At 44.3% G+C, this 23,090-nt stretch overlaps 2 protein-coding genes across 7 annotated transcripts in view; one reads left to right on the top strand and one right to left on the bottom strand.

Moving 5' to 3' along the window:
- The window catches only part of LOC146861755 (metalloprotease TIKI1-like), a 1,236,995-nt gene that overhangs the window by 573,886 nt on the left and 640,019 nt on the right, over positions 1-23,090 (bottom strand). The gene's annotated exons all lie outside the window — the stretch shown is intronic.
- LOC146861757 (uncharacterized) overlaps positions 18,781-23,090 on the top strand; it is a 111,266-nt gene continuing 106,956 nt past the window's right edge. For 5 of the 6 annotated variants that reach the window (XM_085640935.1, XM_085640939.1, XM_085640938.1 and 2 more), the window contains exon 1: positions 18,797-18,933. The gene's annotated coding sequence lies outside the window, so the exon portion shown is untranslated. Of the gene's footprint in view, positions 18,934-23,090 lie in introns of all 6 variants that reach the window. The other variant, XR_014978045.1, reaches the window with a different exon arrangement.

Here is a 23,090-nt window from a genome sequence, read left to right as displayed (position 1 = left end):
AGATGTTGCAATATTTAATGGACTCCCCGGTGCAAATAATAATACTGCAAGAGATCCACCTGGTATGGAGTGAGTGTATAAAGATCTTCAACAAATAATCATGGGTTCAGCAAGTAGTATGCATGGAGCAGAGTGCAAATATAAGAGGAGTTGCAATACTAATCAAGAAACAGGTGAAGGCTCTTATAATAGGTTCAGTGGCAGAAAAGAGCAGCAGATGGATCCTTGCAAAAACTAAACTACAGGAGAAATTAATAACTTTAGTAGAATATTACTGTCCGAATGTTGACGATATAGAGCTGCTAAAGGCAGCCTTTTCTATTATGTTAGACCTCCGGATCCAGTGATTATGGCAGGTGATTTTAATGTAATAATGGACTTAAATTGGATAAGTTTAAAAATAGCAGAGCACTAGCCAACCCCAAAATCACATACAAACTTACAGACAATGATTAAGCAGAGCACACTATGTGATTTATGGAGAGAACGGTTGGGCGGTCTGCTGGGCACCTCCTATCACAATAAAAAATATGGGCCTAGGTCCAGAATGTATTTCTTTCTGGTACGTCTAAACCTGAGAGAAGACATTTAGGATATTACCTACTTGACTGCCCACCATTCAGATCACTCTGTGGTCACATTGAGTATGGATCTAAAAGTAGGCCCTTAGGGAATAAATGGATGTTAGACCGTACCATACTCTCTGATACAGATGCAATGAACCATTTGAACAGTGAGGTAGATGAGTTTTTAAAATATAATATAGGCTCCGCTTCTACTACAGTAGTCAGGGACATACTCAAGGCTTATATAAGGGGCAAAATTACGAGCATCCTATGCTTTAGAAACAGGAGTTATAGAGCTGAGGTCAGTCCGTTAAAGACAGAAATGAAGGCTCTAGAGGCAAGTCTAACAAGGAGTAAGGATGAGGCGTATAGGCTTTTGGAAAGGAAAAAGCTGCAAACACAAAGAACAACTAGAAACTATCTTGCAGACCCGGATTAAAAAGCGCTGGGAGGTTATTAGGATGGCCCGCCTCGAATATGGGGAGGGAGCTGGGAAACTATTGGCTTGGAAGGTGAAAACAGATAAAAAGAAGAATTTGATAAAGGAAATAGAGGGCATACAGAAAGGGACCAAACTAACAAGTGAATTGGAAATAGAGGCAGCTTTTAATGAGTACTTTCAGAAACTACTCTATGCTGAAGAGCAGGTAGTATCCGAGGACGAGGTTGGCCATTGGTTGGGGTCAAACACAAAAAACCTCTAGACTCGAATCAGCAAAATCTTCTTAATCAGGAAATCACTCAGAACGAGGTTAGGACATTTATGAAGACAAGTAAAGGGGGAATGCTGCTAGACCAGATAGGATACCAATCGAGTTATATAAAATTTTGGGAGAGGTTCTTATCCCGTTCAGGACACTGTTGCTCAATGATATTCTGGGAAAAGTCTTACAGCTGCATAAACCCTGGGGCAAGACGATAATCACATTGAAATTAAAAACCAGGGAAAAAAACAGCTTGGTGTGAATCATATAGGCAAATATCCCTGCTCAACACAGATTACAAATGCTTTGCAAAGATTCTAGCAGACAGACTAAGTAAAGTCGTAGGTGAGATAATGCATAGCGATCAGAAGGGTTTCATCAAGGGTAGATATTTACTTGAACTAACATATAGCTTGATTCCTCTAGCAGTGGTGACCCGGGAAGCCGCCAAAGCCTTTGACAGAGTAAATTGGTCATATTTGGCGATCATCTGGAAGAAAAACAATCTGGGAAACAATTTTAAGGCTATCCAGTTAATATATCAGGATCCATCAGCTAAAATATTGGTAAAAGGAAACCTGACAGAACCTTTTAAAATATCCAGAGGCACTAGACAATGCTGCTCTTTCCCCCCTCTACTGTTAAACCTCTATATAGAGCCCTTAGGAACACAAAATCAGAGTTGCAGCCAATATTCCATGTTTTGGTTATGAGGGTTGGGAGAAAAAGTTAGCACTCTACGCCGATGAACTAATAGTGTACACCTTGGACCTGTCAGCTGCCCTCCTGGTCATCTTTCAGATTATTTCGGAGTTTGGCAAAGTGTCAGGATATGAAGTTAATGCTGGAAAAACAGAGGTAATGGTTTGGAATCTCGAAGAGGAAAGCCAGAAATGAGATATCTGGGATTGAACATTGTTCAGGATATTAATAAAATCACAGGAGCAAACCTGAATACCATTGTAAGGGATTGTACTCTAATAATGAAGGGATGGCCACATCTCCCTTTTCAATCTTTGGTAGGGTGTTAACCCGATAAAAATGGTAATTTTTGCCAAAAATCACCTATTTGTTTAACACAATTTCCTTGCACTTTGAAAATTCTCAGATTGATAGAATCCAGCAGGCCAATAATGCATTCATCTGGGCCTTTAAGAGCATAAGAAATTCATGGAAGAAATTACGGTGGAAAAGGGAGAAGGGGGTGGGGGGGTTATCCCTCCCAGACATTCAATACTACGCATGGTCTTCCAGCAGACACACTTCAGAATGTTGCTAAACTCCCCAGACTGCTTATCTGGGGCCCTGTTTAATATCATGCTGAAGGGAGCTGAAGTAGGTACAGATCATTTCATATTTAAGTTTGGAGATCCGAAGTACTTCAAGAAGGTTAAACTGAAAGTACTGCGAGCCATGACAAGAATTTGGTCAAAGATTAGACAGATGACAAGCTCAGGCTATAATTCGAACTTGGCTCTCATTTGGGACTCCCCAGGTACACCAGAGTGTATAAAAGACAAACTAGCTACTTCAATAAGAGAGGCGGGTATATGCTGTTGGGGAGAACTAGCTGAGAACTGCAAACTCTTACCCTGGGTGGAGCTGAGCAAAAAGATGGGGGGTAACTGTCGAAATTTAAATAAATTCAACTGAAAAGCTAGGAGCAATGTCGGAGGTCCCCTTTGAGCAGTGGAAATTATCTGAAAGATCAGTCGGTGGGAAAACCTCCTGGAAGCAAGGAAGTATCAGTGTGGTACTGGGCACTTCAAGGGGCCACCGATCGAGAGTTCACTCTGGCAGATGATCTGTGACGTGAGTATTTGCTGAGGGAGCAGTTGCAACACATCAGGCAAGTATCAATGTGCGCATTATACTCAACTGTTAAGCCTGCTTGGTTAAGGAGAAATCATCTTTTTTCACTCCATAGGGCCTGCATAACTCTGGAAAAGCTGTCTAAGATGGCATGGGAAGGTTCTGCCAAATGCATGAAATATGGATTAAAAAAGGCATCCGACATCCTTATGTTTCAACAGTGTCCTGCCATCCTGAAATTTTTGAAAGAAGTGAAGAAGTGGGTAAGACCATCTCAAGCACATTGGGGGTCCAGGTCAAGGTAAGATTCTCATTGATTATTTTTGGAGTGGAGGAGGCTATTACAAGCCCCGCCAGACGTCTCTTGTTCTACTGTAATACTAGTGAGAAGGGAAATTTGCAGTAAGTGGGTAGGGGATATCCCTCCTCAGCACACAGAGTGGTTGGACTCTTTATACTATATGTCTAAAATGGATTTAATGGGGAGCACAGCAAGCCAAAAGAAGACATTTTAGAGTTTTTGAGATGGTCGAAGGAAGAGATGGGGGGATAAGTTATGGAATGCAAAGAGACTATCTCTGTCTGCCCAATGATTACACCTATGAAAACCTCTCCATACTGGGATGGTCTCCCCTCTCCCTTTCTTTTTCGTGCAGCTGCCGGTCTTCCGGACAATGCTGAGAGAGACTTACCCTTCTGGGGCAGTGTCCATCTGTCCGCATGCGTACCTGAAGGTGAGCCCTACCCAACCTTAGACCTGTGAACGAGAGGGCAGTCGGCATGTACATTGTCGTCAGAGGTGAATGAGAACAAAAAAAAAGTACAGATTCATACGGACAGACTAGTACAAGCTTTCTTCACTCCTAGAACATGCATAGTTAATGCATGAGTGGCATGTAGGTTATGGACATATCTCTGAAGCGGGTGTTTAACTCACTGAGAAGAATGTACATGTGGATGAGTGAGTCATTATGCAAGTTTTGACACCATTCTCACTTAGATGATATTCAATGTCAACTTCCTGAAAGTCCTGCAACTGTCACTCAAAGACCTGCTTTCACTGCTGTAAATCCTGGTGTCATATCCTGCAGCCTTGCTGCTGTCACTTCATTTAGATGAAATTGCCGACATTCACATGCATATTTGTCACTTAGCATTAGACCTCAACTGATGAGCCCTTCCTATACCAATAGAAAGAACTTCCCTATTCATGGTGTGAAAGGGGATGAAGGGAGTGGCAGTATGGCCCATTGGACAACAAAAGGTAAAAACAATATAAAATGCTTCTATGCTGCTCTTTTGTTCTCCCCCTCTATTGTCCCATCTGTCTTTATATCAAATCCCCTTCTCTATTTTAATTAGTTCCTTCTCTCTCACTCTACCAGCCTCAACCTCTATCCATTTTCTCTGTTTCTACCCTTTCCCTTACTTATTCCCTTACATCCGCTCTCTCATGTGCACCTCTTAGGCTTACATGTCTATATCTTCTCAGTCTCTTCTGATTTTCTCTTGTTTCACCTTTGATCATATTTTCACCCTTTTTTCCTTACCTTCAACACCCTCACACCCTTCATTCACCCCTACCTCTCTCTCGCTCTCTTCTATCCAATTTTATCTAATTTACATACCTCTCCCAGTCTCTTCTCTTTTTTCCCACTCTCTCAGCTCCACTATCTACCACATACTCTTTCTTATTCTTAGTCGCCTGCACCACCTAGGACAAAAACGGGGTTTGTTGCTATCACTTGTTCAAGATCAATTTTTATGTATCACCTATTTTAACAATGGTGCCACATTTATTGCTTTAACTGGAAATATGAGCCCCATGCTTCTCCTGTTGGGAGCCTAGTCATGCATCTAATATTCTCTTCCCCAAAAGTTGCCCCTGTTCTCATGTCTCACACTGTCCTCTATTCTCACAACTACTTTCTTGAACTTATTTTTTATCATTCGCCCCCTTCCTTTTTATGTTTTGCCTACTGACAGAGCATGAGAGAGGTATTTTTACTGTAAAGGACTTGGATTCCACCCCTTGCTTATCATTTGTTGACTTCATTGTCACTTTATTTGCTGCCTCCTAATTGGCCAGCACGTTCTGATGTCACTTCCTGTTCAACAGTGTGGATCAGCAACCATGTACTAATTGATTTACTTTTATTAGCGTCTTTCTACTGTCCATCCACTGCTTGCTGTGATTCAGGTACTATTTAATGTATTCTTCCCCCATTACTTTTTCCTCACACAAACTCCCTTTCTCCTTCCCTTACCACTCCCACATGTTGTGTTGCTTCTTCCCCTCCCACCTCCTCATCATTGTCCGTGTTGCTTTATTTCTCCCACCGCCACCCTCCTTTTTGTGTGTTGACCAACCCACCGGCTATAAGTAAAACAAGCATTTGCAATGCAATAGGTCTCGCAGTTAAGAGTTTGAGCTATTGGCACTGTAAATGGCAATGCCTTTTATTTATGTGTGGGTTTTTAAAACATAAATAAAAGGCATTGTCATTTACAATGCCAATAGCTCAAACTCGTATAAATGCGAGACCTATTGCATTGCAAATGCTTGTTTTGTATTCCTGTGTGGGTATAGCCTCTGGGAGCGTCCTGAAGAGGCATGTTGACACTATAAAAGATGAAAGTCCGCTTTTCAGGAAAATAACTGAAAGGACATAATAACAGAGAAGATTTTTTTTATTTACTTAATATAGTATTTCATCTCAGTACGCCAGTTTGGGCCTGTTGACAATAACGGGGCGAGTTAGACTGATGTGTGTACATTTTTCTGTAGTAATAACAATAAATTCATGGTGCTTTGGCCCTTTCATTCTGGGCCAGAGAGATGGGTTTTGTTTGATGGAAATCTAAGACAATCAAGGAAACTCGGGTTGTTAGCTAAGCATCAAAGTAAATACATTATTTTCTTTACATTGTGAAACGAAGTTAAAGCGTCGCTGCTTTTTTGCCCTGTGGTTTCCCACAGGGAAGAAGATGTTGATCGTTTAAAATTAACTTTTTTGCTTTTTTTCCTTTTCTTTAACCCTAATCCGAATCCCTCCTTAGGGGTTTATTGGGATGTGAACCTAAAAAATACATACATTTTATAGTTACACAAGGCAAAATGATGAGATACCGTTAAACAAAATTGTTGGGGAGTCCCTTAAAACCACCATCACCCTTGCTTTCACTGTCAATCCACTGGCTCTGAGGTGTCCGACAACGTCACAGATGTACTGGCCGAGGCCTTGATGGATTTTTAACCTTTTTTGCTAGAAGTCATTGGGTATTACCGTATGGCATATTTTCCACATTGCATAAAAATAGTTTCTCTTGTTTTACTCTTTTTTTTTTTTTTTAACATCACCTTTAGGCCCTTCAGATTGCTTTGTGCTCCCAGAGAATGGGATACATATTTTTTTGTGAGTGATGGTTAGAAACGCTTTAACTAAATGTATAATTAGTGTTAATTCGGGCACCGTTATTTATTAAAACGGTCCTAATGCATTGCATAGTGTTTTTTATTAATGTATGCGTTTTATTAAAACAACAAATCGCAGGAGGCGCCCTCAGAATTTCCCCTCACTGGAGTGCGGGGGGCGGAGGGGGGTGAGTGTATGGGGCATTCTGTAAGGGTCCGCCGCCATGGCTCATCCCTCCCGGCGCGTGAGTGCTTTGTTCTTATCTTGGACATAACCAAGCGAGTGAATAGCTGAGAATTCACTCGGCGAGAGTGGGTTTAGTCAGATCTGGTCTGGACCTGATTGCGTTTGTTTTCCTCAGGAAGCAGGCAAGGTCGAGCTGCCATGTGCAGAGACAGAGTACAGCGCCACGGGCCCCCGCCGTTACAGCGCAGCGCGGGCCTTGCAGAGCCACGCACTGCTCCGTTATAGGGCACCGACCTTCCGTGGTCCACCAGTGACTGCATCTCTGGGAGTGCAGCCTTGCCCATGCAGGAACACGTCCGCCATTGCAGTGCAGCGATGCACTGCAGGAACCGTGCTACCGCTGCCCTGCAAGGCCTAGATGTGCAGTGCGCCTGGTCTCGCGTTTGTGATCGTTGGCTGACACCACAGCACGCCCCACCCCCACCGGGTTCATGATAGCTGTAGCCAGGGCTTTTAAGTGGGATGAAAGAACTAGACGGTCTCTCCAAGGGGCGTGGCCGAAGTAATTAGGGCCTGTCTTAAAAAGTAATCTAAAACTCTGTGCTGTGACTCCTAATTTGCTGCTTCTGTCATTGCATCCAGAAATATAATACACCACCTACAACAAGACAGGACTATTGGCTTTGCCAGAGGTTGTTAGTTGCATGAGATAAATAAGCAAACAGTATGTCTTCGTTGTATAGAATATTGAAAATGCGTCGGTGCTGAAATGATGAGACTGTAGAAGAGCTATGACGAGTCTCTTTCAAGTTGCAGTGCTGCAGAGTTCAGGTTTTTTTGTAGGGTGAGGGCTAACACGGAGACCCCGATATGGACCCGTCTCACATCTTTTTTTTTTTTTTTAACAGCACCGGCAGGACCCGGCCCACTTAAAACATTGGCTAAAGGGCACCTATGTTTTTTTGCCACAGCTTCACAACGCACTAATTCAGTTCCTCGCGGCCGCGCCACTGCTGTGAGGCGCTGTTCAAATACACAGTCCGGCCCTGTTCACGGGAGCTTGCACACGTGCTCTGCACTCGAACATGAAAAGCGAGGGACTTAAGTGAGCAGAAGGCAAATTGTACTTGTCGAAAAAACACACCGGCACTTTAAAACAAGCGTCGGGCTGAAAACAATGTTTCTTAAATTGCCTACGCAGCGGATCGGCAAAGGAAAAAGCTACCGTGCTGCTCTGGAAACAAAGTAGCAACTTCCAGCGGGAGGCTCAGAGCGGAGAGAATGATACAATGTTGCCGATACGCCTAGGAGCAAAAAAGAAAGCTAGTGGTGAAGGAAACTGACTCACAGGCAATTACCGGCTACAGCAACTTCCAGCGGGAGGCTCAGAGTGGAGAGAATGATACAATGTTGCCGATACGCCTAGGAGCAAAAAAGAAAGCTAGTGGTGAAAGAAACTGACTCACAGGCAATTCCCGGCTACGGCCGGAAAAGAATTACACGGGGAGGAGTTGTGTGTGCGCGTGCGTCATCGCGATCGCTCTGAAAGCGAAAGTGATCGCGATGACGCACACGAGTTTTCAAAGTGCTGCTGGCGGCCGGCTGCGCGCGTGCACGATCGCGTGAACGCAAGCGTTAGGCCAGCCAGCAGCACTTTGAAATTCCCACATACAAAATGTCTCTTCGAGCCAGCGCAAGCGCTGGGGCTCAGCGAGACCTAAAAAGCGCTATGACGCGGCCAGCGCTGTTTTTTTTTTTTTTACAGTTCCCACTTGTTTGCAAATGGGCAAAGATGCAGCAGCTCTGTATGCAGCAGGCGGCCTGATCCAGGAGCACAGCTGTTGTGTTTACAGGAGTGACATATTTCTTTCTTTCTACAGGAGTGATATTGATGAGGATTTGGAGAAAGCATTTTTATGACAGCTCAGTGCTCTTTTGCACATGCCTCGTCAACAGGGCTGCATTTAGTCTGTTCTGAAAGCGTGGCTGAAATAATGATGCTTTCACCCCGTCCAGCTTGATGGTCACAGTCAGCAAAGATTAAAAACAAGCAATAAACAAAGGCAATCTTGCAAATGTGAAAGCTATTGACAAAGGCAATAGTTTTCACATAGGCGGGACATATTGGCATTGCCAATGGTTTTTTTAAATGCATGAGCCAAACACTTTCTCTTCTCATGCCTCCTACCTTTCTCTATCTCACATACAGTCATCTCTGACTTTTCATTTGCACACCCATTTCTGTCCATCCTTTGAAATCCTTCTCTCTCTAACCTCACTCCCTCAAGCTCAGCACTCACACTACTCTTTCTAACAATCATCTTACTATTGTCTCTCATACATTCCTTTTCCCATCTTGCTTTCACGTCTTCTAATCTAACCATTTCACACTTCTTTCAAAGCCCCTCTGTTCTGTCCCACACACTCCTCTTACCACATTTTCACTCACCCACCCTCACCTCTCAATTGCATGCTCCTTTCACAAACACATGTAGACGTTATATTCCCTCTTTCAAATAGCGCAAATCCCACTGACTTGTCATTCCCACACCCTCCATATCCCAAACACTGCCTTTTCCTGCTCAAATAATTCTCTTTCTCAGCTCCTGTTTCTGTAGTGTGGATGAAAGAAGACTCGAAAGCAGGAGAGTATGTTTCCAAGATAGCGTTGAAGTTTATTCTTCATTACAGGACCCACAACTGGCAAGGACAGGAGCTAGGCAAGAAGTGCCTTAAGAGCTCCACATTCCAGAACACCAAACATGACGTGCAAGTAATGACATACAAAGAATTTCTTAAAGTAGAAAGCACAACTTACTCAATAAGTTACTCACATGCCAAACATCCCCCTTTTTATATAATAACCAAGAAAACATTTTTAATACATTTCAATACAGTGTGAAAAGTTTCCTTTTAACATATGACTCAGATAATGACAATCTCTAAAGTGGACTGGAGCTGTTCTAATTCTACTACTACTCCTATACATCCCATCACCATCCCCTCCTAAAGTATTACCTCTACCAGACTGCACACCAGAACTGGAAGGGACAGGTATGCAACCTCCTTGACCTAAAATGGTAGTGCCAGGGGTTGCTCTTGGTACAAGATCAATATTGGTGGGAACAGAACGTGTCAAATCACCAACATCATACCAATTCTTGTTAGCAGACCCACATTCATTTTTCCAATTATAATTTCTCGCTTTTTTACAGATGATATCTTCTTGCTTTTCTGTCAGTTTTACAAAAGCATTTTTGCTCACCATCCTCTGTCCTGCAATAGGACAACCATACGAGATACTTTTAAGACTTTGATGGGTGGAGAAAATTTAGATTGTCCCTTGGCAATCTTAACAGCTTTTTTAATCAGGGTCCAATCACCTGGGGCCAACTCTTTTTCTTTGACATGAATAGGTTTGTCATAATCACGTTTGTAAATCTCTTGTTTCTTTCTGACCATATCTCTTACTTTACCTAAATCAAAAGAAGTTTGTGTGACTCTATCCAGTAACCATGCTGGATTTAACTTGGAAATGGGTTTCCTACCCCTGAAAAGAGTATAAGGCGAAACACCAGTGGTGCTGTGAGGAGCGGTATTGTAATTCCAAACTTTCTGGTATGAGAAACCAACAACATCTAAACCATTGGGTACAGCAGTCTGCACACTTTCTTTCAGCATGCGATTTGCCGCTCAACGAGACCATTGGATGCTGGGCTATATAAAGGCACAAGAATGTGTAACATCAACCTTTTTTGAGAACGTTTCTACTTCCTGTGACATAAAATGCGAACCATTATCAGTGACTACCTCTTTAGTTGTCCCTTCAATACAGAACAAACGTTGTAAAAATAGAACAACTGAACTAGAGTCCGCGTTCTTGACGAATGCAAAATACACCCATTTGGAGAAATAGTCAATGGCAACGATAAAAAACTTTTTTTCTTTCCCAAAAACAGAAATTGGACCAGCGAAATCTAAGCCATTTTTTTCCCAAGCACCACTAGGCCACTGTACAGAACATAAAGGCGCAGTGAAAGTTTTCCAGTGCTTATCAGAACACAGGCATTGAGTACATTGTTCAACATGAAATCTAACCTGACTATTGATCCCTGGCCACCAGTATGTTTTTTAATTGTGTTAACTGTGGCGTTAACGCCCAAATGTCCCTCATGTGCTAAGGAAATTATAGTACTTCTCAGACCCCTAGGAGGAACGAACTTGTCCTACCTAAGTAAAATGTCATTAGAAATGGACAATTCTGGAGCCACTTGGGCAAAGGTTCTTTCTTCCGTTGACAAATTCCTATCAGAAGGCCAACCTTTAACTAAAAATAATGTCCTTATGTTCTGCAAACACTCATCCTTTTCACTGTTCCCAAACCATTCTTCCTGAGTAATTCTTGAATTTTGCACAACATCTTCTACAGAAAAAAACACACTCATCATCCCTTTTTTTTTTTTATCAGGTCATCACTACATTGTAGAGGAAGGCGTGAAAGGCAATCAGCCCGTACGTTTTTTCCACCTGGTAAGTACTTGATGTCAAAATTCAATTCTTGTAGTCTAGCAAGCAACCTCATTAACCTAGAAGAAGGTTTGTTAGAGCAACTATCCCCCAACATATAAATCAGAGGTTTGCGATCTGCGTACAGCTGAAATTTTTTGCCCCATATATACATTTTAAATTTTTCAACTGACCAAGAGCACGCCAAAGCTTCTCTTTCAATGGTGCTATGGTTCTGCTCAGTGATTATACTTTCCACACCATAGGTGAAGGGTTTGATGGCAGGAGCATTGATGGCTGCATTTTTAACAGAAAGAAAAGCATTTTGAGTATCCTCTGACCAGATGAATTTAGCATTCTTTTTCAATAAATTCCTAAGTGGTTGTACCAGCAATGCATAGCCCTGTACAAATCGGGCGTAGTACTCACTGAAGCCAAGGAATGCTCTTAAAGATTCTTTGCCAAGAGGGACAGGAGCATTTTTGATAGCACCAAGTAAGGAAGATTAAGGTTTGATACCCGCTCCAGAGATGTTGTGACCAAGGTAATCTACATCTTGTTTAACAAACCTACACTTTTTGGCATTAACAGTCATGCCATGCTTTTGCAATTTATTCAAAACTTTATCGAGAAGAAAATAGTGTTGATCTATTGTGTCTGAATGGATAAGGATATCATCTTGGAAAGCTTGGATGCCCAGGTCATAAGCAAACATTTGAACCAATGACCTCTGAAAAATGCTGACGGCTGATGCCAGCCCAAAGGGCATTCTTCTGTAAATGCATACACCAAAGGGAGTAATGAAAGTAGTCAAAGATTGTGATTCAGCTGATAAGGGGATCTGATGGTACGCTGAACGTAAGTCTATAGTGGTGAAAAATCTACTACCACCTAATTTGGCCAACATTTCATTAATTCTGGGCAAGGGGTGGCAATCTACAACAATATTATGTTTAAGAACTCTCAAATCCGCACACAAATGGATTTTGCCAGAACTCTTACGTGCAACCACAGCAGCTGAAACCCACTCAGAAGATTCGACTGGAGTGATTATGCCTTGAGAACACATTTGATCCGATAATTTCTTTAAATCTTCTCTGGCTGAGAGAGGCACTGGTCTTACCTTCTGAACAACAGGAAAAGCATTACTCTTGAGCTTAATGGTGTGTTCAAACCCTTTTACAGTTCCCATATTATCGTTAAATACTGTAGGATACTTGTAAAATAACTCATGCAGTCTAGAATCATGTGGCTCTACATTACTAACAGAAGACACAGGCAACTCACCTAGGACTACTGGTTCAGAATGTCCAGGTCTAAGTATTATGCCCAAACCAGCCTGATCTAGCCATCATAGTATGTCACGTCCATTAAGTGCAACATATACTTTGGTGAGTATTTCTCTTCCTTTAAACTTTATGATGTCAGAAAAATAACCACTCATAATAATGTCATATTCACCAAATGCCTTAGGATTGACATCAGTGGGACTCAATTTGGTGTTAGACCACAATATTTCAAAAGATTTTTCTGCTAGAATAGTAATAGGCGAGCCTGAATCTGCCATTATACTAACTTCAATTGGACCAATAAGTACCTCACACATTGGCCCCTTATATTTTTTGCCAGATTCTTTCAACGTATTAACTTCAACAGATAGTGAAACAATATTCAAAGCATCTCAAATTGACTCATCCTCTACATTAAGTTGATTAACTTTACTCTTATCAGATTCACAGATCTGAATACAATGTAGAAATGACCAATCTTTTTACAATTGTTGCACCGTTTGCCTTGTGCTGGACAATTAGGAATATTCCCCATATGAAATTTTGAACCACATCTATAACAGGCTGCATTGACCCCAGGTTCATTATTGGTGTTAGCTGCAATATGCATTACACTAGTACCCGTTACAGAATTAGAAACAGAACTCTCAGTTAAAAATTTTGAAGCAGTAACAGAACATTCAATACTTCTTACAAACCCCATTACCTCTTCTAAAGTAGGATTTTTGCAGGTAATTATGCGCTCCTGAATTTTTTTGTTGAAACAATTGAAAACCAACTGATCATGTAAGGAAGTGTCTAGATTAGTACCAAATTCGCATTTAGAAGCTAGTACTCTTAAAATAGATAGGTAATCTTCAATTGATTCATTTTGCCTGTCTCTACTCGTTTACTGTTTTGCTGCCACGGAGTAGAGCTGCCCTCCTGCATCAGGACACCGGGACTATGACTATGACTCCCAGCACCCTTAGGGCCAGGAGGCGCCTTAAAAACAGCTGAGGGCTCCCGCAGCGAGGGACGCATGTGGATGCACCCGGGCAAGGGAGTGCCCATCCGTGCCCGGATGAAGCAGGGCTGGGTGCCTCCTCTTGGTGGTGTTATCTGGGCAGCTGGACCTTCAAGGATTTTCAAGGACCACAGAGGGCATCGCATCTATTGACTTTACCCTTGCCGCCACTCACTAGTCTCCAAAGGCGCCAGTGTGCAAGGTAAGCCTTAATTGCATCATGTTTTAGACGCTGTATAAGCCCTCTGCTCTGCTCACAGGCTCACAGGCTCTCACCATTCCTGCTCCTTGATAACCCTCTCGTGGACTGCGAATAAGAAGGTTTGGACCATAGACTGAGACTTAACATCTTGGCCACTTGTCAACTCCTCCTTTTTTCATACAGCTCTGTGTGGTTAAATGGGTAGACGCAAGACGGCTCATGTTACGCCAATCACCAGCACTAGGGATTGTTTTAAAAAAAAAGCTGCTGGGGTTCTTGAAAAAGAAATTTAACTCATGTCCTATAGGCTTTCCCGGTTCCCAGTGAGTCTTCCTCCGTTAGGTGCTTCTAACAGAGGGCCTTGTGGCTCCATGGAAGGTCTTGAACTGGTTGACTCCCTGCCACACCTTATCACTTAGAGTGGAAAGGGACATCCTCATGTTCAGGAGGGTGGCCTGGATAGGGGGCTTGAAAAAGAGCTGTGACAGGGACTGTGTAATCATCAACTTCAACAGCCCACACCTGGCAGAAAGGACCCTACATGCTGCTAACCATGGCAAGAGAACAGGCCCCCGCTCCTCCATAAGAGCACTTCCCTTGGGCTATTTTTATCCCCCGTCATCCATGATGTCACTCCCGAGGAGACCTGCGACCCCGACTCTACTGGAGCGGCCTCTACAACCACCTATGCTCCCTTTATATAACTAATTTGAGCCCCTGAGCCAATTGGACCTATGTGATTGACTGGGTGGCAAGTGCTCAAGGAAACCCAATGTGCTCTTTCAAATGGCTCCAAAGGACGACCAGTCGGATAAAATGAACGGTCACTGTCATACTACGGATAACAACTTTTTTAATATCATTTCCTGTAACATAGCTGGCTTGGCTAGGAAGTTTTTGGACACAGGGTGGTTAACTTTCATTAAAATATATGATAACATCTGTCTCTAAGAGACATGGTCTGTTGACAATACCCATTTCTTGGAGGGTTACAAGCTTTTTAGTATTCCTGCAACCCCGTCAAGGGCGGGACGTGCTAAAGGGGCTCTCGCAGTTTATGTTTCTCTTGGCCTACAAGGTGATTTTTTGTTACTCAATACGGATAACCCGTGTCTTCAGGCGTTATCCTTTTTGTCAGGGTCCTTTAGCCTAACACTTTAAATTTTTTATAATGCTACCTCTCTCTTCCCGGAGGTGTGTAATGTCACCCGTTTAAGTGCTTTCATAACGAATGGTAAGGTTTTGTCAAGTAAATCGGGTAACATAGTCCTGGTAGGGGATTTTAACACTCACATATGTGGAGCCCTAAGGAAGAAGGGTCCGGGAGCCAGCAAGGAGCCCTCTTGTCCTCTAGCAGACAGCTTGTATTTTGAACACAGTAGGCAGGGGAGAAACTAAATGCATTGGTCTGTGATCTGGACCTGCAATTAACCTTAGGGAAACTGAACCCCCACTAGACGATACCTCATCCCAACCTTTAAGGGTCTGGGACGGGAACCCTCGTTCATTGAATTTATCTTAACTTCCACCCCCCTCTATTATCTGATTTCGGAGTTCACAATAATACCCAGTAGTCATAGTGACCAAAACCCCCTATGCATCAAAGGCATCTGGCCCTCCTTTGCTTTAAAAAGACAGGCAGTAGGAGGTGAGGCATTACGGGCAACAGATGGTGGGAGACACCTTAGATGGGGCCAGATTATTCCAGAAACATTGTGCAGGTCCTTAAGGGAGATGTGCTGGAAGGAATTCCTGATTTGTCAGAATGCCCAGGCTGAGTTCGATGAGGCCATTATCTGTGCTTTTAACCTAATCTCCGGCTCTGTCGCCGACTTACTGACTGTTCCTTTACAGAGAACCCAGGGCGGGGGGGCCTAGATGGTTTAACTCTGACTGCTCGCTTGCAGCCCAGAGGCTGAAATCAGCCCTTCATGCCTCCCCAAGGAATGCTGCGCTTGTTAAAATACGTAGGAAACAGTATAAATTGGCACTTAGCAAGCGCAGGGCGGCCTTGAAGGAAGAAGCTTGGAGCAACCTTATGAAAGCTACAACCTACAAGTCTAGCGCCAAGTTCACAAACAGCCCCATCCTGGGTGAGGAGGCCGCCAATGTTTTAGAAGCACTCATTACCGAAAATGAGTGGGTCAGTCACTTTGAGGCCATGTTCAAAGGAGACCGGGCCCCGTCCCCGTACCTACATCTGGGGGTACTCAAGAAAAACTAGTTGACCTGGAAGAAGAAGAAGTAAGGCGCGGCATCACCGGTCTGACTCATAACGAGGCCCCGGGTACCGACGGTATCCCATCCGACCTTTACTTGTCAGACGTGGCACTCTGGGCTCCAGTACTCACCTCTGTAATTAACGCAGTTGCTAGGGTCGGTACTCTGCCCTCCTGGGTCACTTCCATCCTTGTGCCAGTCTTTAAAAAGGGGGACAGGGACAGTACGGCATGTTACAGACCGATCTCATTGATAGATTTGGTGGTAAAAGTGGTCAGTAAGATTTTGCTGAATAGGTTAGCGACCTGGGCCACCGACAATAACATTCTGTCAGATGCCCAATACGGGTTTCGCCCTGGCCGTTCAATGATTGAACAATCCCTGAACCTTTTCTTAATCTAAAGCAAATATACAGTAACCCGCAGCAGCAGCATCTTCCTGGCTTTTATGGATCTCTCATCCGCATTCGATTGCGTAAACAGGGTCAAGTTATGGCAGATCCTACTAGCCTTAGGGGTAGATAGGGAGCTGGTCTCCTTTCTCTATGATCTTCTCAGGACACCAAAGCAGTAGTGCGATACTCGCAGAGCTTAAAGGTATCACGCTCATTCCCTGTAAAGAGCAGGGTCAGTCAAGGCTGCATATTGGCCCCTTTTCTTTTTAATCTCTATATTAACAACTTAGAGAAAATACTTTTGGAGACCAAGACTAACCACCCTCGAATTGGTCGGCGTGGCCTCCTGGTTCTGCTCTACGCAGATGACTCCGTCTTGATGGCTAGGACAGAGAGGGGTTTACAAACCATTCTAGCATCGTTTGCCCGGTTCATGTGAGATTTGGACCTAAAATCAATAACTCCAAATCGTATATCAAGCAACTAGGGTCCCGCCCCTCAAGATCATATGTCTTTAAGGTAAGATCCACCCCTATTCCCAAAACATCAGTCTTTTCTTACCTGGGTGTACTCCTGGATGACAAACTGAACTGGGCTCCACAACTCACCCACAAGAGAAATGATCTCAATAGGGAAGTTGCTGCTATCTTTAGCTTTGCCGCGAGACTGGGTAAAAGATCAGTGGGGGCTCTCCTGGAGCTTTGTAGGGCAAGGTGCTTGTCAAAAGTACTTTATGGCAATGAAATATGAGGATATGTAGACGCAAAGGACGTTCAAATCTCTGAAAATAAATTCATGAGAAGACTGCTGTTCCTACCCCAGGGTATTCCCTCCTTTATCGTCCATGAAGAGTTGGGAATGCCCTATATTAACGATCAGATTGCTTTAAGTCTGCTGTCACTTTGGCTAAAAATATAGGCCAAGAAGGGGGATGCCATAAACAAGGCAATCCTTTTTGATTGTTTATCGTTGCATCAAGCGCTAAGGATACCATGGTTGAAATATATTAAAAATCAGCTAGCATGCTTAGGCAGAGGAGACCTTTTTACCAACCCCCAGGGAATTGGCAAAAAAGAGATTTCCATCTTGAAGAAGGTGTTTGGTACGCGCCGGCTTGCTTTAAGGGAGGAGAGGTAGCTTATGAAGCCATGTGTCCGTCGCTTCGTTATATTAAGGGCCACCGAGTTAGCGGAGCCGTACATACTTGGTCTAGTGAACTCGCACAATAGATTCCTTTTGACCAGGTTCCGGCTTGACGTGTTCTATTTACTTCTCTCATACCCTAAGGGTGTAAGTAGAGGGCAAGTTCTTCCTCCCTGCGGCTGCGAAGGTTCATCACTGCAGGAAATGCTTCATTTCACCATGTTTTGCCTTTTTTATGTTACTCCGAGAAAATCCTATCTAATTCCCCATCCTAAAACAGGCCGACTTTAAACAAGTTCGGCCGGCATTTACATTTTTACAGATGCTGACGGGCAATACCGTTTTTTACGTTTTAAGCTTTTTAAAATCGGCCATTAAACTTAAAGTGAGCTGTGATTAGTCAGGTTACTCCCCACAATGATCCTGGGCCACATGTCCTTGTACAGCCAACATTGTGTGGATTGGGCTAATGACTTTCATGCAATGTTGCTCCTTTTTTATTGTTTTTACTTCTATATTACTGGTGTAAGCATGTATTTTAGATGAGCCATGAAATTGCCTAGGCCTGTTCTTGAGAGTGTACATATTGTATCCTACTATTTTACCCTGGTTTTTATATCGTGCTTTTATGGTTTGTTGATTATGAAATCCAATAAAGTAAGTTGATGATGATGATGATTTATGTTACATTTGTTTACGTTTAAAAAATACGTGTCTTTCGACCATTACAGATTACATTACATTACCATCAACATATTGTTTTCCAGGTTTCATCTCCAGCGGGTGCAGGAATGATAGGTAAATTATCAAAAAGTTGTCCTGTGGTACCCTGGTGATTATATAATAAGGCTTTTTTTCTAGATGGCGAATATTTTGTAGCGTCAATAACCTCAAGATAATTTTCAAATACCCTGAACCACTTGTGCCAAGGTGTGGTGGGTTTACCTGGATCTTGTAGGAAAGCAGGAGGATGTAAAATGTTGCTTGAATTAGCCATGAAGACTGTATACCTGTAAAAGAATCAAGTTAAATACACCAAATGTCAACAAAGTAAAAGAAAATAAATAAAATGATAGTCACCACAATGAATCTTATCAGACGAGGAGGGTATATCCGTGACAGTTGAGATGTGGAGATCCAAACGATGGAACGTGCGCTTGTCACAGAAACAAGCAGAAAACGAAAACTCCAACTCCAACGTTGTACATACACAAGAATGTATTTAATTATATCCCAAAGTTTAAAAATGGTTGGAACGGACGTGCAAAATGTGCTGACGTCGAGATGTGCCATGCGTCTATTTTCTAGTGTGAGTAGGGCACACAGTCTCAACGTGACTGAAGAAATGACGTAGGAGCGTAGATGCGGACAATCAATACACTCGCACAAGAAATGGAACGGGAAACACGGCACGGCAGCGGGTGCAATGGAATCTGGTGCCGGTTCAAGCAACAACAAGGTCCCAAACGGTAACGGACAACCGTAAAAGGTAAGAAATTACTCACAATAGTTGAGTAAGTCCTAATCCGTCCGTTCTTTCCTTAAGGCGATGCTGGTAATCCTCATGAAATCCAAAACACGGTAAATAAAATAGAGCGAAAAAGACACAGCACTTAATATGTCCGTGTGGTCGGTGGGTCTGGAACTCCCCTTAAACCCGCGAACAGGAGCAGCCACAGAATTGTCGCCAAAATAAGTAGTGTGGATGAAAGAAGACTCGAAAGCAGGAGAGTATGTTTCCAAGATAGCGTTGAAGTTTATTCTTCATTACAGGACCCACGACTGGCTAGGACAGGAGCTAGGCAAGAAGTGCCTTAAGAGCTCCACATTCCGGAACACCAAACATGACGTGCAAGTAATGACATACAAAGAATTCCTTAAAGTAAAAAGCACAACTTACTCAATATGTTACTCACATGCCACAGTTTCTCAAAAGCACTTTCTGTTTTTGCTCCCTTCCTTACACAGATGCAGACACTCAAGGATGGCCGTAATTTTGTGCTTCTTATCACCTGTTTGAGTATTGAATGATCATGTTTGAAAATTGCACTGTTGAAAACAATAGTAACCAATAAGAAGGGGATACTCTTTTTTGTCTGGACCCTTGCTGGTGGACGCCGCTTGTTGTTTCCTTGGCCCTGTGGACTTGGGCTTGGTGCTGCGGACCTGGGCTTGCTGCCGCTTCTACATCTCGCCGCACCCGCTTCGCGGGTGCTGCTTTGTGCAGCTGGTGGTGACGCTGCGAGGCGGCTGGGTGGCTCAAACAGGGGAGGAGGATCGCGCTGCAGGGACTCACTCTCCCAGGAGTCCCTGCACGGCCCCTGACACCTGGCCTGCGCACTCTGTGAGCCCCGCCCCCGGTCCGCCATATCCTATACTTATTTGGTTTTACTCCACGCTTCGCGGGACGCGCCGGGAGAAGCCCGGGACAAGGGCGGGACCGTCTGTGGCCGTCAAGGGCCGGAGGAGGCCGGGCTGGGCCATTTCTCGAAGTCGCCCTGGCAAGGAACATTGATTTGGCCCTTCCTATCCGGTGATATTTGCTTTCCCCTGTGAGACGCACTCAGGTTTCCCCTCTACCCCTCTGGGTAGTGCGCTGATGTAAATTCGGGCCGGTTGTCCATCCTCAAATGCCGATGGCAACTCGCTCGAATAAATTGCGTAGAGGGGGGGGGTGACTGTGTGAGCGGCACCATGGATCAATTTTTAACGCGTGCCTTTTCCATTGTAGAGAAGGAGATTGCCCTGACGGAGCGTAGACTCTCTCGGAAATCTCTTACCAACAAACGCTCATCCCTGGGCAACCTGGCACTAGCCTCATCTCCTGTCCATGTTCCTGTTTCCCTGATTGATGATCCTTCACTTCATGATGACCAACGAGTTAACAGAACTGGGGCAAGCCTGGATAGGTTGTCTCTAATTGCCCAGGGTGGTGTTAATTTAATAGTCCCAGATAGTCCTCTAACACTCCAGCTACCCTGTCCCGCAGTCACAAACTTTCCTGTGCCTCAGGCCTCTAATATTCTCTCCCCTCAGCCGGATTTTCAAGCACAGGTAGTGGGGGGAGCTGCTCCAGTCAAAAGGAAACGTGTTGTCAGCCCTCGTAGGGGGAATTTGCTCAAACCCCATAATAAGCTTAGGAAGAAAAATCTTCATAAGGGGGTTGCATTCGGGAAGAGTCCAGGGGTGGGGTTAGATCCCTTAAAAAATCAGCAGGCAGTAGCAGGGGTGAATAATCTCCAGCAACAGCCGATTGTAGGATTAGATCCGGCCTCACACTTTTCTGCGCCCTCGGAGAGCCTCTTGCTCCCTAAGTTTGAGTGCTTAGTGAAATCACTGATATTCCCGTTTATAGAGAGGTTAAAAAAACTGTCAGAGCGGGTGGATGCCTTTGAACAGACTGCCCTTGACAACTTTTTCTCTGTAAAATCCTTGATCAAATTGCACTTGAAAATTAGAGAGGATGGGCAGTCTTCTCACTTTTCACCTGGGCCCCCTGCAAGGAACCCTGGTCTAACATTAGTTACAGTGGGGAAGACACAGGTTGTAACCGGGGAAAGCATGTTGTGTAAACCCACTCTGCATCCGGGGGGGGGGGGGGGAGGTACTAGGGTCCCCACCTATGGTTAATAAAACACAGCCCAAAACCATTGGTAACCCGAATAAACCCACCAAATCTGTTATGAAGACCACAGATCATTCAAAATTGGGTGCAGTTGCTTTGGCCAAGAATACCAATACTTCCTGTAGCGCTCTTGTTGGCGGGTCCTGTCCAGCACCCTCAACCTCTTCTGCCATTTTAGTATCGAAAGTGCAGGAAAAAGGGAAGAAGGGGACTATAACTGCACCACATGTTAACCTTACCCCTGGCTGTCAACCATTTGTGGTGGTCCTCACTGGGGTCCCCCCCATTAAATCTAGGCAGTCAAGAGTCGTATGCTGAGCTAAAAAACAAAACAGTGTTTTGGCTCAGAGAAAATAGACCTCTACCTGGCGATGTTGATGGTCGGGTTATTCATGTGAGACGGGTTGGTTGGGTCGGCAACAGGCCAAAGAACCAAAAGGGAGATTGCATCCTAGTTAATTTTAGGGACCCGAGAGTAGCTAGGCTTATCTGTAGCCAGGAGTCTGACCGTGCACTTTCTGCCATTAGTACTTGTGATCTTGGCTACTTTTATCGGCCCTTACCATCGTACTGGCCTGGTAAACAGACTAACTGGGAGGGTAGGGGCTCTTGGTACCCCGCTATGATACTCTCGACCCCAGTCTCATGTCTCGGAACGTCGGCCCTCTCCCATATTTATTGTGGCAGGGTTGCTGACGGGATGAGTATGGAGCGGCCAACCCGGGTCCTCCGGGAGCCACTGGGGCTACATGCAGTGACTTAAGCGTTTCAGTATGCTTCGAGCCCCTTTGTGTTAGTGATCCTTTCTCACTTCTCTCTTTGGCCCCTTTGCATAGCTGCCAGAATGGGGATGCTCCTATTGGATCCAGCAGTGTTGCAAATGGAATTGAGTCTGCAGCAATTGATATTGGAAGCAACCTCATCTCCTCTAGGCCGACTCATGACTCCCTCCTATCTCATGTAGTGCAAGCCCCCAGCATTGCGAACCTTAAGGTTCTCAGCTGGAATGTGGCGGGCATAAGCCGTAATCTGGAGCTGCCTGATTGGAACACTTTTATTGAGTCCTTTGACATTTGTGCATTCCAGGAGACTTGGTCTGTAGAACGTCGGCACAAAGTGGGCTTTATGACCTTGTGTGTTGCCGCAAGCACATCCACCACGGGAAGGGGGCGCCCGTTGGGTGGGCTACTCATCTGGGTGAGACTTTCTTTGGGTTTGCACGTGAGGCAGCTCAAGACTAATTCCCCCGACTTAATGAGACTGTCTGTGAGGGGCTCTCGTAGTGGCAGTCCTCTGGAGATCTTTAACATCTATACCAGAAGCTTAAAAGGAGGTTTATCATCCCCGACCTTAGTGGCCTTGGAAGACGGGCTCAGGGAGTGCAACTCGAATTCATACATTCTAGTTATGGGGGATCTTAACTGCACGTACGAGCCACTTGCAGGGGACGATATCCTGGATACCCTAGGTGAGGACACCCGAAGAGGTATTCCGCCCCTCGATATAAGTCCAATCAAGAGATGGTCTCAACGTGCATTACAATTGAATGCACTCACACTAGAGTTTGGCCTAAGGGCGACCAATGGGAGATCCATCTCTGGTCAGAACGGGGCACATACTTATAATAGGGTTGGACATACATCTGGGATAGATTACATCCTCTTAGATTTTCGTCTCTGGTCTCATTTGGTAGACATGGAGGTCGTTGCATCTATGGATAGCGACCACAACCCACTTTCTTTGAGCCTAACCCCCTTATGGTGTAAAAACATCAGTCGTGAAACCCCTCCTGTCATAAGGTTGACCGGAGAAGTCTGCCCTTCGAATTGCGGGAGGCGGTTAAAATGGGACAAGTTTGTCCTTGACGAGGAGAAGGTCACGGGCATAAGGGTAATCATGTCAAACATCTTACCAAGGTTATCAGCTGTTACATTAAATGCTGTTGAGGTTTCCTCCCTATTTACTAGCACCATCAGATCAATAGGGGATCTTTTTGTTATCCCCACTCGAGTGGACGGCGA

Source organism: Triturus cristatus, chromosome 2_2 (assembly GCF_964204655.1).
Source record: "Triturus cristatus chromosome 2_2, aTriCri1.1, whole genome shotgun sequence".
NCBI lineage: Eukaryota > Metazoa > Chordata > Amphibia > Caudata > Salamandridae > Triturus > Triturus cristatus.
This window is presented reverse-complemented; position numbering and strand designations above follow the sequence as displayed.